The sequence below is a fragment of the Bos grunniens genome, chromosome 15 (genome assembly GCF_055505025.1).
Source record: "Bos grunniens cultivar Pamir isolate PY7600 chromosome 15, Bosgru_T2T1.0, whole genome shotgun sequence".
NCBI lineage: Eukaryota > Metazoa > Chordata > Mammalia > Artiodactyla > Bovidae > Bos > Bos grunniens.
In genome coordinates, this window is record NC_141179.1 from 36465518 (window position 1) to 36481006 (window position 15489).

Below are 15489 nucleotides of genomic sequence, written 5' to 3' on the forward strand. Positions count from 1 at the left end.
TTTACCCTTATGTTTTCTTTTAAGAATTTTATAATTTTAATTCTTTAGTTTTTAGCTTTAGTTCTTTGTTTAGTTCTTAATTTTCTTTTTGTATATGGTGTGAGCAAGGCATTTTACATGTGAATATCCTGGTTTCCAGCACCATTTGTTGAAGAGACTATCCTTTCCCCAAGAATCTTTTACCATTGTTAAAGATCAGTTGACCATAAGTGCATAGGTTTATATCTAGGCTCTCATTTTCTGTTACATTTATCCTTTTGCCAGCACCACACTGTTTTGATTACTGTAACTTTGTAGTGAATTTTGTACTACTGTAACTTTGTAGTTAATTTGATTACTAAAACTTTGGGAAGTGTGAGTTCGTCTTAGTTCTTTTTCAAGACTGTTTTGGATATTAAGGGTCCCTTGTAATTTGGATCTGCTTTCCCATTTCTGCAGAAATGGCCATTGTATTTTGATAAGGATTGTATTGAATCTGTAGATCCATTTGGGAAGTATTGCCATATAATAATATTGTCTTACAGTCTATGAACATGAGATATCTATTTATTTAGATCTTCATTAATCTCTTTCACTAACATTTTGTGTGGCCGGTAATGTTTGATTGAATGATGAACATTAAGAATTTTATGATATTGAATGTTAGATTTTGTTTTATTCCTTTAAATAATATTTTGATGTGTCTGGCACATACAGTTACTTGGAATTAGTCAAATGAGGCTTGCTTTTAAGCTTTTTGAGTGAGGCAGCATGTTTTTGGCCAACTACTTGATGAGACTTTTTTGATGACTTTTTTCAGTGTCTTTGTATTATGAGGTCTTTCCTTTGTAGCTGATGGAAATACAAACTGTTGTGTGGGCTTCATACATTTTCAGCCTATTGTTTCACAGTAGTTACTTTTGCAGAGTAGGGTAATTTGTTCTAACCTATATGCAGATCTCTATTCAGTCAAAGACTGAAGAGGACTCCTCTGCATATCCCTGAATCTGTTTCTCTGTGTAGCATTCTTCTTTTTAAAGTACTCTTCCCTGTTGACTCTGGCCTTTTGATCTTTAGCCTTTGTTTCTTTAACTCAGCTAGACCTCTGGGCTCTTATTTGGCATCCCCCGTCTGTACTGTGGCCTAAAGACTTTAGTAGCAATCATAGGCTCACCTCATTTGTTTCTCTCTTCTCAGGAATGATAGTCCTGCACCTTTTATTGCCCAGTTTCTGAAAAATCAGAGTTTTGTATATTTCAGTTTCTAGTTATTCAAGGCATTAGGGTTATTACTTCAATATTGTCAGAAGCAGAAGTTGTGAATCACTGTATCAAATAAAAGTCAAATTAAGCTTGATATAAAATGAAGAAGAGAACACCGTAATTCTAGTGTAGGCTTTATCTTTAATAAATGTATCTTAAAAGTTGAATACATCCTTAATGCTAGTTAATTGTTAGTGAGAATTTTTTTATTTTTTATTGTGCCATTTTCTAAATAAATTCTAGCTTAATGACACAGTTAATGTCCACAGTGTTATGAATTTTTGTTTTTTTAAACCTTAAAAACATAGTATTCTAATGATGAAAGGCATCTGTGGTAGATGGAAAGGGAGATATGATCTTGAACTCTCTTGCTTCAATTTCTTTGTCTCTAAAGTAAAATAAAATAGTTGTTTTGATATATGTAATATGATATATGTAATGCGATATAGGTAATATAGTTTTAGGAGAGTGCCAGTCATATACTAAGTGCTATATGGGTGTGAACCATTATTAGCTGAATCATAATAATTATTTTTATTATCATATGAGGTGATATGGAGGGAATTATATCATGAAATTTAAACCTACAAAAACATTTATATAATTTAGGATCAGTTTATACCTGGATATATTAATTTTGAATATTCTTGGCATGAAGAGTTGAAGACAGCCCAAACCGGGAGTTTGGGCTAGTATAGAGCTTAACAAAGAATTTTGTTTTATGAAACTTCTGTATGTTAGCTAGCAGAGTTTTTTCCTCTTTGATCTGTGATGTTATTACTAAAACCATCAGTATTGAGAACTGAAAGGAAATTAAGCTGAGATTTTTATGATTGGAAATGAAAAGATATAGCATAGCCATTCACATTTTAAATAGAGGCTCAGAGTTTGTTTAACTTGAAAAAGGATATGATAGACTTTGGGCAAAAATATATGCTTGTATTGATCTTCACAGTAAATATATTCTAGAAAGTTGCATGTTCATTCAACTTTGGTTCATTAATTTTAGTTCCTAGTATTGAGGGAATGTGCTACTAAAAAGAACATGCTTATGGCAAAACCACTACAATATTGTAAAGTAATCAACCTCCAATTAAAATAAATAAATTTATATTAAAAAAATAAAAAGAACATGCTTTTGAGATAAAGTGTTCTGTAATAATTGACATTTCTTGATTTATTAGTAAGTGCTCAATTAACATTTCTGCCAAATTAATTTTTAAAGCATTTTCCTGTAGCAGCAAGTATATGTGTGTAGATTGCTCTTGATTTGGAAATAAAATACTGTACCTTTTCAGAAGTGGAATTACTAGGCTAACTATTGGTAATATAAATACAGTATTAGCCGTCATTTACCAGTCAGGTCCTTGATGCTAAAAAATACTCCACTGAGTTCATCACAGTCTTTAAAATAATATGTTTGCTGAACAAACTTTTGAATTCTAAGGGTACAGAGCATTGAGGTTACTTTAAAAATTAGTGTTTTTGTTCATGTTATGTTCAGATTAGGTAATATTTCTGTTTTAGCTCAACAGAATTTAAGTGGAGTTGCATATCTGATTCTGAAGTCTTCTTGATTTGCTGTTTCTGGAGCTACTAAAATTCTTAGTCACACTGTTGATTAAAGTGCTCAAGAATTTTCTCCTTGCTAAATTCTGTAGGATAGGTTTGTTCTTGGAGATTTTTAAAAAATCAACCATTTAACTTTCAAACTTTACTTGTGAAGTTATGATTTATACCATTATTTTTATGACTACTACACAAAATCAGCTTGCTACTGTAGCTAGCAGCAGATTTGGGTCTAGTGTGTGAAGTTATTGCACATGAATGGAGAGAGATGTTATTTCAATGTTATGTTTTTATTACTAGCTTCTGTTTTTATTAAGGATAATGAAAACGTTGTGTCTGGGCCTGTGAACAAAACGAATGTGACCTTTGATGTGACCCACCTGTTGTGCTTTGACAATTGATAACAGTCCCCTCCTGTGAGGGTGATCTGGAGAATAACGGTATGCCAGCATGATGGAAAATGACATTTGCAAATTTAACTTGCAGATATTGAAATATGCTTGGATCAGGCCCTAGATTAAAGTAATGAAAACAACTTATCTAACTATTTTGAGAAAAGAAGATATTAACAGATGTCTTATTCACAGTGTCTTTTTCAGGGTGAGTTGTTCCTTGGTTATAGACTTGTCCATCAGATTCCTTAAAATAAATGGCCTTCTAAATCAAAATTTGGCAATTTTTACAACTGGAAGAATGAGATAATGCCTGGATTGTAGCATTCCTAATGTTGTCACATTTATAATTAAATTTTTTATATAATTATAAAATTTAATTATAAGTATACATTTATAATTATATACTTATAATTATTTATAAATGTATAAATACATTATATACATTTATGTACATGTATATAGATTCTATACATTTATAATTAAAATCACATTTAAAATTAAAGTTTTTATTTAGCATTTAATACTGGTTTTTTAAAAAATATCACACGCTTTTTTTAAAAAAAGAAATAAGCAGTTTGCTTTTTTGATTTTTTGAGCACGGGTATATATAATAGCTTTTTTTCCTAGACCATATCTGGGCTGAATTTACCTGGAGAGTGAGTAGTCTACTGCTAAAGAACTGTATTAATTTTGCAGATAAATTTAAGGACACCATCATCTGGTAGATATTTTCACTAGACTGCAAAATGTTCTTTTTCATATTCATTCTTAGGAAGATCCTAGTGATGATGTATTTAGTGTCTGAAAGCTAATGCACTAAGGCTCTGCAGTGTACAGGCCAAATACCATCATTATGGAAATCACTGTATTATAAAAACATTGACATATCTTGGCTTCTGGCTTAGGTTAAATATAATCCCTAACTAGTCAATACTCATCTTAAGTCTTCTGCAGACACCACTCCCTTTTTTGCAGCTGCATAGACAGTACTATGGCTATAGGTTTGTTGATAAGGGTTCCAATGATAGAGTCTTTGTAGAAGGAGGAAAAGAGGGTAGCATTAAGGCTTTAGTTGAAGGTGTGATAGATAATACTTTACTAGTTTCATGCCTGGCTCTTGGAACTGTTCCTGTCAATACCAGTGGAGTCCTTCTTCCCCTTGAGGTGATAGGGAATGAGGGTCAGGAGCAGGAGGCAGTTTGCCCTTCCATTTAGTTCAGTTGCTTAGTTGTGTTCGACACATTGCAACCCCATGGACTGCCAGGCTTCCCTGTCCATCACCAACTCCCAGGGTTTGCTCAAACTCATGTGCATCAAGCGGTGATACCATCCAACCATCTCATCCTCTGTCGTCCCATATCCTTCTGCCATCAATCTTTCCCAGCATCAGGGTCTTTTCTATGGAGTCAGTTCTTTGCATCAGGTGGCTAAAGTACTGGAGCTTCAGCTTCAGCATTAGTCCTTCCAAAGAATATTCAGGACTGATTTCCTTTATGAAGGACTGGTTTGACCTGCTTCCAGTCCAAGGGACTCTCAAGAGTTTTTGCTAACACCACAGTTCAAAAACATCAATTCTTTGGTGCTCAGCTTATATAGCTTATATATGTATGAACTCTCACATTCATACATTAGTACTGGAAAAACCATAGCCTTGACTAGACGGACCTTTGTTGACAAAGTAATGTCTCCGCTTTTTAATATGCTGTCTAGGTTGGTTATAACTTTCCTTCCAAGGAGTAAGTGTCTTTTAATTTCATGGCTGCAGTCACCATCTGTAGTGATTTTGGAGCCCAAGAAAATAAGCTCTCTCACTGTTTCCCCATCTATTTGCCATGAAGTGATGGGACCAGATGCCATGATCTTTGTTTTTTGAATGAGAGGTTTTAAGTCAACTTTTTCACCTTCCTCTTTCACTTTCATCAAGAGGTTCTTCAACTGTTCTTTGCTTTCTGCCATAGGGTGGTGTCATCTGTGTATCTGAAGTTATTGATCTTTCTCCCACCAATCTTGATTCCAGCTTGTGTTTCATCCAGCTTGGCATTTCACATGATGTACTCTGCATATAAGTTAAATAAGCATGGTGACAGTATACAGCCTTGACGTACTCCTTTCCCAATTAGGAACCAGTCCGTTGTTCCATGTAAGATTCTAACTGTTGCTTCTTGACCTGCATACAGATTCCTCAGGAGACAGGTAAGGTAGTCTGGTATTCCCATCTCTTTAAGAATTTTCCAGAGTTTGTTGTGATCCACACATTCAAAGACTTTAGTGTAGTCAATATAGCAGAAATAAATGTTTTTCTGGAATGCTCTTGCTTTTTCTATGATCCAGTGGATGTTGGCAATTTGATCTCTGGTTCCTCTGCCTTTTCTAAAACCAGCTTGAACATCTGGAAGTTCATGGTTCGTGTACTGTTGAAGCCTAGCTTAGGGAGTTTTGAGCATTACTTTGCTAGCGTATGAGAAGAGTACAATTGTGGGGTGGTTTGAGCATTGTTTGGCATTGCCTTTCTTTGGGATTGAAATGAAAGCTGACCTTTTCCAGTCCTGGGACCACTGCTGAGTTTTCCAAATTTGTTGGGATACTGAATGTAGCACTTTCACAGCATTATCTTTTAGGATTTGAAATAGCTCAGCTGGAATTCCATCACCTCCACTAGTTTTGTTCGTAGTGATGCTTCCTAAGGCCCACTTCACTTTGCACTCCAGGATGTCTGGTTCTTGGTGAGTGATCACACCATCGTGATTATCTGGATCATTAAGATCTTTTTTGTATAGTTCTTCTGTGTATTCTTGACACTTCTTCTTAATATTTTCTGCTTCAGTTAGGTCTATACAGTTTCTGTCCTTTATTGTGCCCATCTTTGCATGAAATGTTCCCTTTGTATCTCTGATTTTCTTGAAGAGATCTCTAGTCTTTCCCATTCTATGGTTTTCCTCTATTTCTTCGCATTGATCACTTAGGAAGACTTTTTGTCTCTTCTTGATAGTCTTTGGAACTCTGCATTCAGATGGATATGTCTTTCCTTTTCTCCTTTGCCTTTTGCTTCTCTTCTTTTCTCAGCTATTTGTAAGGTCTCCTCAGACAACCATTTTGCCTTTTTGTATTTCTTTTTATGGGGATGGTTTTGAGCCTGTTCTCCTGTACAGTGTCACGAACCTCCATCCATAGTTCTTTAGGCACTCTATCAGATCTAATCCCTTGAATCTATTTGTCACTTCTACTGTATAATTGTAAGTGATTTAAGTCATACCTGAATGGTCTAGTGGTTTTCCCTGCTTTCTTCAATTAAGTCCGAATTTTGCAATAAGGAGTTCATGATCTGAGCTACAGTCAGCTCCCATTCTTGTTTTTGCTGAGTGTATAGCGTTTCTCCACCTTTGGCTGCAAAGAATATAATCAATCTGATTTCGGTGTTGACCATCTGGTGATGTCCATGTGTAGTGTCTTCTCTTGTGTTGTTGGAAGAGGGTGTTTGCTATGACCAGTGTGTTCTCGTGGCAAAACTCTGTTAGCCTTCTCCCTGCTTCATTTTGTACTCCAAGGCCTAACTTGCCTGTTATTCCAGGTATCTCTTGACTTCCTACTTTGGCATTCCAGTCCACTATGATGAAAAGGACATAATTTTTTGATGTTAATTCTAGAAGGTCTTGTAGGTCTTCATTGAACCATTTAGCTTCAGCTTCTTTGGCCTTTCTGGTTGGGACACAGACTTGGATTACTGTGATACTGAATGGTTTGCCTTGAAAACGAACAAAGATCATTCTGTCATTTTTGAGATTGCACCCAAGTACTATATTTCAGATTCTTTTGTTGACTATGAGGGCTACTCCATTTGTTCTAAGGGATTCTTGCCCATAGTAGTAGTTATAGTTAGGTCATCTGAATTACATTCACCCATTCCAGTCCATTTGAGTTCACTGATTCCTAAAATGTCGATGTTCACTCTTGCCATCTCCTGTTTGACCACTTCCAATTCACGTTGATTCACAGACCTAACATTTCAGGTTCTTTTGCAATATTGTTTACAGAATCGGACTTGACTTCCATTACCAGTCACATCCACAACTGGGTGTTGTTTTTGCTTTGGCTCCATCTCTTCATTCTTTCTGGAGTTATCTCTCCATTCTTCTCCAGTATCATATCGGGCACCTACTGACCTGGGGTGTTCATCTTTCAGTGTCATATCTTTTTGCCTTTTTATACTCTTCATGGGAATCTCAAAACAAGAATGCTGAAGTGGTTCACCATTCCCTTTCTTAGCAGACCACATTTTGTCAGAACTCTCCACCATGATCCTTCTGTCTTGGGTAACCCTACCTGGCATGGCTCATAGTTTGCTCTTGGGACCCCCATTTAGGACTCAGTGTATATTTTCTTATAGAGACTAGGATATTATCTACTGTTGAACTATGCTGTGAATGAGCTCGTATAGGATCTTAACTACTATTAATATAATTTTTTTCTTAGAGAAAGTACATTCTAAAGTCTAAGAACTTTTGGAACTAAATCCATTTTGTGTATTTATATGTTTCCTATAGGAAATACAAGATTTACTGCATTGCTTTAAAAATGAAGAGACTTTAGAAGTCATCTATTTCAGATTCATTTTATAGATGAGGACAAAATTCTGGAAGAAATTTAAGTCTAGTTTAGCTGGAAAAATATCATCCTGTAGGATTGGGTCTTTAAGACATTAAAGAAAATCAGTTTTATATACAAACTTATTTATTTTAGGTCCCAAGACTCCTGATTTTTAAATTTTTCATGCTGTTACGTGCAGGTCAAAGAATTTTCCTGGTTACTTTGTTATGAGGACCTGTGCATCAGTAACTAATATTATATGATCTGTAGATTAAAAGATAGTAAGACTTATCTTTTCTCCTGTGTTGTTTTATTAGTTGTATCTAAAATAGTGTTAAAATATTTTACGATGGGATTTCCCCATTGGTCCAGTGGTTAAGACTCTGTGTTCCCAAGGCAGGGGGTGTGAGTTCCATCCCTGGTTGTGGAACTAAGAGCCACATGCTGCGTGGTCCAAAAGAAAAAAAAAAAATTTTTTTAAAGAAAAGAATTGATGATTACTCAGAAGTAGAATGTGGAAAAAAGAGAAAATAAGTTGTGATGGACAAGTCATTGCTTTAAATGGCTAGTTATTGATCCTGAACTAATTTATATTAAAATTCCTAATTTATATTAACCTAAACCTTTATGTGCTTTTGATCTGTGGACTGGTATTTTATGTTAATTAAAGTGAACAAGAGAAGAATACATGCTCAGACCATGTAGTGTTACTGGTTTTCAAAAACTGACCATGATTCAAAATTATCTTTTTTTTTTTTTTTGACTTTTTAAAAAAATTTTATTTTATTTTTAAATTTTACATAATTGTATTAGTTTTGCCAAATATCAAAATGAATCCGCCACAGGTATACATGTGTAGTTTTCAATTTTTGTGTGATATTTTTTTCTTTATATCTTGTAGTATATCAATAAAACCATTTAAAGGAAAGATATGTTTAATTTTAAATATGACATTTGAAAAAATTTGTTGTCACTGAATGATCTATTATTATGATGATGATAGATGGGAAGTTCCCTTTTACATGTCTTGCTGAAACATGCTCCCTAATAAGTCAAAATAAAAAGTTAGAGATATAATATTATACTGAGGATAAAGTTTCATGTTTTCAATGAAGGTACTTTTCACTTTAAACATATTTATTTTAAGATGAAAATATAGCAGCCTTTTTCTATTTCTAGAAAGGAGTTTTTTTTTTCATATAAATTTATTTATTTTAATTGGAGGTTAATTACTTTACAATATTGTATTGGTTTTGCCATACATCAACATGAATCCACCACAGGTATACACGTGTTCCCCATCCTGAACCCCTGTTCCTCTTCCCTCCCTGTACCATCCCTCTGGGTCGTCCCAGAGCACCAGACCCAAGCAACCGGTATCATGCATCGAACTTGGACTGGCGATTCGTTTCATATATGATATTATTCATGTTTCAATGCCATTCTCCCAAATCATCCCACCCTCTTCCTCTCCCACAGAGTCCAAAAGACTGTTCTATACATCTGTGTCTCTTTTGCTGTCTCACATACAGGGTTATTGTTACCATCTTTCTAAATTCCATATATATGCGTTAGGAGAAGGCAATGGCACCCCACTCCAGTACTCTTGCCTGGAAAATCCCATGGACAGAGAAGCCTGGTGGGCTGCAGTCCATGGGGTCGCTAAGAGTCGGACACGACTGAGCAACTTCACTTTCACTTTTCACTTCCACGCATTGGAGAAGGAAATGGGAACCCACTCCAGTGTTCTTGCCTGGAGAATCCCAGGGACAGGGGAGCCTGGTAGGCTGCTGTCTATGGGGTTGCACAGGGTCAGACATGACTGAAGCGACTTAGCAGCAGCAGCAGCAGCATACTGTATTGGTGTTTTTCTTTCTGGCTTACTTCATTCTGTATAATAGGCTCAAGTTTCATCCACCTCATTAGAACTGATTCAAATGTATTCTTTTTAATGGCTGAGTAATACTCCACTGTGTATATGTACCACAGCTTTCTTATCCATTCATCTGCTGATGGACATCTAAGTTGCTTCCATGTCCTGGCTATTATAAACAATGCTGTGATGGACATTGGGGGTACACGTGTCTCTTTCAGTTCTGGTTTCCATGGTGTGTATGCCCAGTAGTGGGATTGCTGGGTCATAAGGCAGTTCTATTTCCAGTTTTTTAAGGAATCTCCACACTGTTCTCCATAGTGGTTGTACTAGTTTGCATTCCCACCAACAGTGTAAGAGGGTTCCCTTTTCTCCACACCCTCTCCAGCATTTATTGCTTGTAGACTTTTGGATAGCAGCCATTCTGACTGGCGTGAAATGGTACCTCATTGTGGTTTTGATTTGCAGTTCTCTGATAATGAGTGATGTTGAGCATCTTTTCATGTGTTTGTTAGCCATCTATATGTCTTCTTTGGAGAAATGTCTATTTAGTTCTTTGGCCCATTTTTTGATTGGGTCGTTTATTTTTCTGGAATTGAGCTGCAGGAGCCAAAACAATCTTGAGAAAGAAGAATGGAACTGGAGGAATCAACCTGCCTGACTTCAGGCTCTACTACAAAGCCACAGACATCAAGACAGTATGGTACTGGCACAAAGACAGAAATATAGATCAATGGAACAAAATAGAAAGCCCAGAGATAAATCCATGCACCTATGGACACCTTATCTTAGACAAAGGAGGCAAGAATATTCAATGAATTAAAGACAATCTCTTTAACAAGTGGTGCTGGGAAAACTGGTCAACCACTTGTAAAAGAATGAAACTAGAACACTTTCTCGGAGAAGGCAATGGCACCCCACTCCAGTACTCTTGCCTGGAAAATCCCATGGATGGAGGAGCCAGGTGGGCTGCAGTCCATGGGATCACTAGGAGTCAGACACGACTGAGCAACTTCACTTTCACTTTTCACTTTCATGCATTGGAGAAGGAAAAGGCAACCCACTCCAGTGTTCTTGCCTGGAGAATCCCAGGGACGGGGCAGCCTGGTGGGCTACCGTCTATGGGGTCACACAGAGTCGGACAGGACTAAAGTGACTTAGCAGTAGCAGAACACTTTCTAACACCATACACAAAAATAAACTCAAAATGGATTAAAGATCTAAACGTAAGACCAGAAACTATAAAACTCCTAGAGGAGAACATAGGCAAAACATTCTCCGACACAAATCACAGCAGGATCCTCTATGATCCACCTCCCAGAATATTGGAAATAAAAGCAAAAATAAACAAATGGGACCTAATTAAAAGCTTCTGCACAACAAAGAAAACTATAAGCAAGGTGAAAAGACAGCCTTCAGAATGGGAGAAAATAATAGCAAATGAAGCAATTGACAAACAACTAATCTCAAAAATATAGAAAGGAGTTAATAAGCAACTTTTGAGGGTGGTTTTTGCCTTTGACTTAATCAGAATTCAAATCTCAGACTATGGCTTTTCATATCTCAATACACAAGAGTTTTTTGGTCCTAATTCTCATCATTGCACTTTCTGTTAGTCTTCCACCTTACCTAATTTTTAGGAATACACAATTTTCATTCATCATAGTCACATAACTATGTCACATCTTATCCAGTCTCATGGACTAAATTATGCCCAGAATATCAATATTAAAAATATATTCATTTAGTCTTAAATATTATGTTTCTATTGCAAGGCACTGATATTATATACTTTACATTTATGTTGAACTTTTTAATCATTTTTTTTTTGCTGAATAAATATAATCAGTATGCAAAGTATTACATTTTAAACATATACCATATGTAATTTTGTGTCTAAGTATTTTTGATGACATAAGGCATCAGTATTAAATGAAAATTTAATTCATTGATTTGATTTCTTTGAAGATACTTCTTTCAGAAATTCATATTTTACTTGTTTTATGTTGAGTAGAATGAAATGTTTTCCTCTTGAACTTATTGCATCCTTATTTCAGCAATAGAGAAAGCATTCAAAATTTAATTTAAAATGAAATATTTCTCCATAGAATAAATGAAATCTCACCTTCAAAGGGTGATTATTGTTTGTAAATTTTAAAAGACCTATGTAGTTTACAACTGATAGCTTTAGGTGCCCAGTCCTTAAAAATATTCACACATTGTGTTTCAAAAGATATTTTATTTTATTTATTTTTTAAATTTTATTTTATTTTTAAACTTTACATAATTGTATTAGTTTTGCCAAATATCAAAATGAATCCACCACAGGTATACATGTGTTCCACCCTGCTAATGTCTCACTGAGACTAGAAGTTGATACTAAGAATTAATTTCACTTGGACTTAGATTATTCACATATATTATGTTTAGATTTGTTTTTATGAAGTAACTTCATTAAATTACTCTGGAATATACGTTGTTAATTTAAAAAATTTGAATCATGAAATACTGGACATGTTCTAAGGAGACTATAGGAACTCCAAGTTTCCTTTTATTATTAACTAGACTACTAGTTAATAATATATTACTAGATTACTACTAGATAATAAGTGTATATTAGACTCCATGATTGAATGACTTTTACAGAACCAAGTAAACTTTTATGGTTTTGGAGAATTTAGAGCCCAGTTGCAGATGAGATTAAAAGGTCATGATATTATGAGTCAGTTAGTTAACTTTGGTTTATTTTCTGATCATACTATGTATTTAAAAAAACCCAAAGAATAGAGATAATAGACCCATTCCTGAATAGAGTAGTGTTTAACAGAGGGTTCCTTGGGGATTATTTCTAAGACAAATCACTTTGCTAAAAAAAAAAAAAAAAAAATGATTTGAAAAGAAAGTTTACAGGGAAATCTCTTGTTTTCTTGGAATAAAAAGCCTATTCCAGGCATTTTCAGGTAGTAAAATGCCAATGAAGAATGAATAATGTACAAAGATATCAAAGATAGGTTCGGTTCAGTTCAGTTCAATTGCTCAGTCGTGTCCGACTCTTTGTGACCCCATGAACCGCAGCACGCCAGGCCTCCCTGTCCATCACCAACTCCCAGAGTCCACCCAAACCCATGTCCATTGAGTCAGTGATGCCATCCAGCCGTCTCATCCTCTGTCTCCTTCTCCTCCTGCCCTCAATCTTTCCCAGCATCAGGGTCTTTTCCAATGAGTCAGCTCTTTGCATCAGGTGGCCAAAGTATTGGAGTTTCAGCTTCAACATCAGTCCTTCCAATGATAGGTAAATAAGATAAAAATGACAAAATATCTCCTCTTGCCCAAAGTGGACATTGTTCCCTTTTTTCTTCCTATTTAATACAAAGACAACAAAGCTTTAACTCTTACTTATTATCTAGAATAAACACAGTTATTTTAGAAGTTTCTGTGTGTTTGTTCCCCCCAAATCAGAATAACTACTGGATATCATCAGGAAAGGTATTAGAAACAAAATACAGCAGAATCTTGTCCATAAGCAAAAGCAATACAGCAACTAAACCAGAAAACCATGTTTGAAAAAATTACATTTTCAGAAGGAAATAGAACTAGAAGAAATCCAGAAAAATCATTAGGAAGTATGAGAGAATTCACATCAATAAAGACTAAAAACCTTGTAAGTTATGGTTTGGAAAGACCATGTTTGAGAGAGGATAGGATTTAAGTATAAGTACCCCCCCCCCAAAAAAAATATATATATATAAAGGGAAGATAGTTTTAATTATCGCATTAGCTCTCCCTGCCCCCCAAAACCCTGCAATATTCAGTGGTTTAAGCAGTTTACAGTATGAGTTTTGAATTCAAAAGACTTTGATTTATGTCCAGGTTGACACAGTTAACAGCCATATACACCCATATATACATACATAGACATATATGCATATATAAAAATATGTGCAGGCTTCCTAGGTGGTGCTAGTGGTTAAAGAACCATCCTGCCAATGAAGAGACTTAAGAGATGAGGGTTTGATCCCTCAGTCAGGAAGATCCCCAGAAGAAGGGCATGGCAACCCATTCCAGTGTTGTTGCCTGGAGAATCCCATGGATAGAGGAGCCTGGTGGACTTCAGTCCATAGGGTCACGAAGAGTTGGACACAACTGAAGTGACTTAGTATGCACAAATACATATGTTCACACACATATATGTATGTATAAAGGTTATGCTAGTTATGGCATACATGAATGGAAATACCTGACATAGTAGAGCTCAATAAATGTAGACTGAATTAGCAGATGTGCCCATATCAAATCCTTCTCTCCAGACTCAGGTTCTTTTAAGGGGAGTTCTCAAACTGGGGTTCATGGATATAAAGTTCATATTATATAAAAATTCTATTCTTTTCTTTGCTAGAACCACTTAATTTCATCCCTTGCTCCCAAGTCAGGACATTTCCAAAGTTTAATCCTTCATTCTATTGTATAACCAGAGCAATATGTTTGCTAAATGCATGGCAAAACATTTTGCCAAGATCTTAAATCATATTTATTATTCTTAATTACCTTTAGAGAAGTATGAAAAATGGTAAGGTTAAGTCAGTTGGGGTTACTATGATTTCTAGGGGAATACATGAACATTTTTACTCAGGTGGTTTAGCAGGAGAACATTTTATTAACAGTAAGGCCTGTATTGTATTAAGTAATTAAGAAAGTTATTATTAAAGCAAATGTTTATTGAGCATCCCCTATGTGAAAAGGCACTATTAAAATGTTTATGAGATCTACTGTTTTCATGATAATTATTATGTGTCCAAAAGAACCTACATTACAGTAGGCAATCTTTCTTCTATTTCCATCCCCGGCTTCCAGCCAAGAGGAGGACCTTTGTCTGTCTCCACTGTGGCTCCCTCAGGACACAGAGTTTTTTTCTCACTTGATGCAGGGAAGGATACTGTTAGAGCATATTTGATAGGCTACAAGTAGCTGATAGCTATCCTGTCTTCTACCCTCATGTTCCCTCCATCATTATCAGAATCCTATGATTAAGAACTGTCAAGGACACCATTAGAAACTTTTAAATAATTTGTTGTTTAATTTTTAGCTATGGAAATAAGATTTTTATGATAATTTTATGACATTGTCATAAAAGTGAATCATACTCTCATGCTTCTAATGTAGTGAGTCTGTAGTGTCCATTAGTGAGGTTATCATTAAGTTTCTATGCTCAAGAAATAATTTTTCCCCATGAGTTAAATGATGAGTATTTTTCAGAAAGTAAATATTGAAATATTTTTAAGTTTTAGAGAGGGAGAATATATATATATATACACATATATATATATATACACACACACACTGTATTTTCCTAAGAAATTAGCATTAACATAAAATAATCTTAAAAATACAAAAGTTTTAAATTTAGTTATTATTTTCATATGCTTATAAAAGTTTTGGATTTATTCTTATATATTGCATATATATTATGTTATATATTTTATATACATATATTATTTGTTTATGTTGAAGAAACGTGTGTGTATAATGAAACTTCATTAATGTCAGGTCTGTTTGAGTTAGAAAAGCTTTGACTAATGGACTATTTTAAAGGAATTGGAATTTTATTACTCTTTAAAATAAACATGGTGACACAATCCAGGAATATAAAACATTTTGCCATGATCTGCTGTTAAGTGCAGGCTCTAACTTATTTTAGTGAATAGGTAAAGATGATTTGTATTTATGACACTATATGCTTTTATTTAAGTCTTGGCTTTCTCAGTTCAGTTCAGTCATTCAGTCATGTCCGACTCTTTGTGACCCCATGAATCGCAGCATGCCAGGCCTC

The 15489-nt window shown here is 35.0% G+C and overlaps 1 protein-coding gene across 50 annotated transcripts in view; it reads left to right on the forward strand.

The window, feature by feature from the left end:
• SOX6 (SRY-box transcription factor 6) overlaps positions 1 to 15489 on the forward strand; it is a 719879-nt gene that overhangs the window by 68788 nt on the left and 635602 nt on the right. The window lies entirely within an intron of this gene.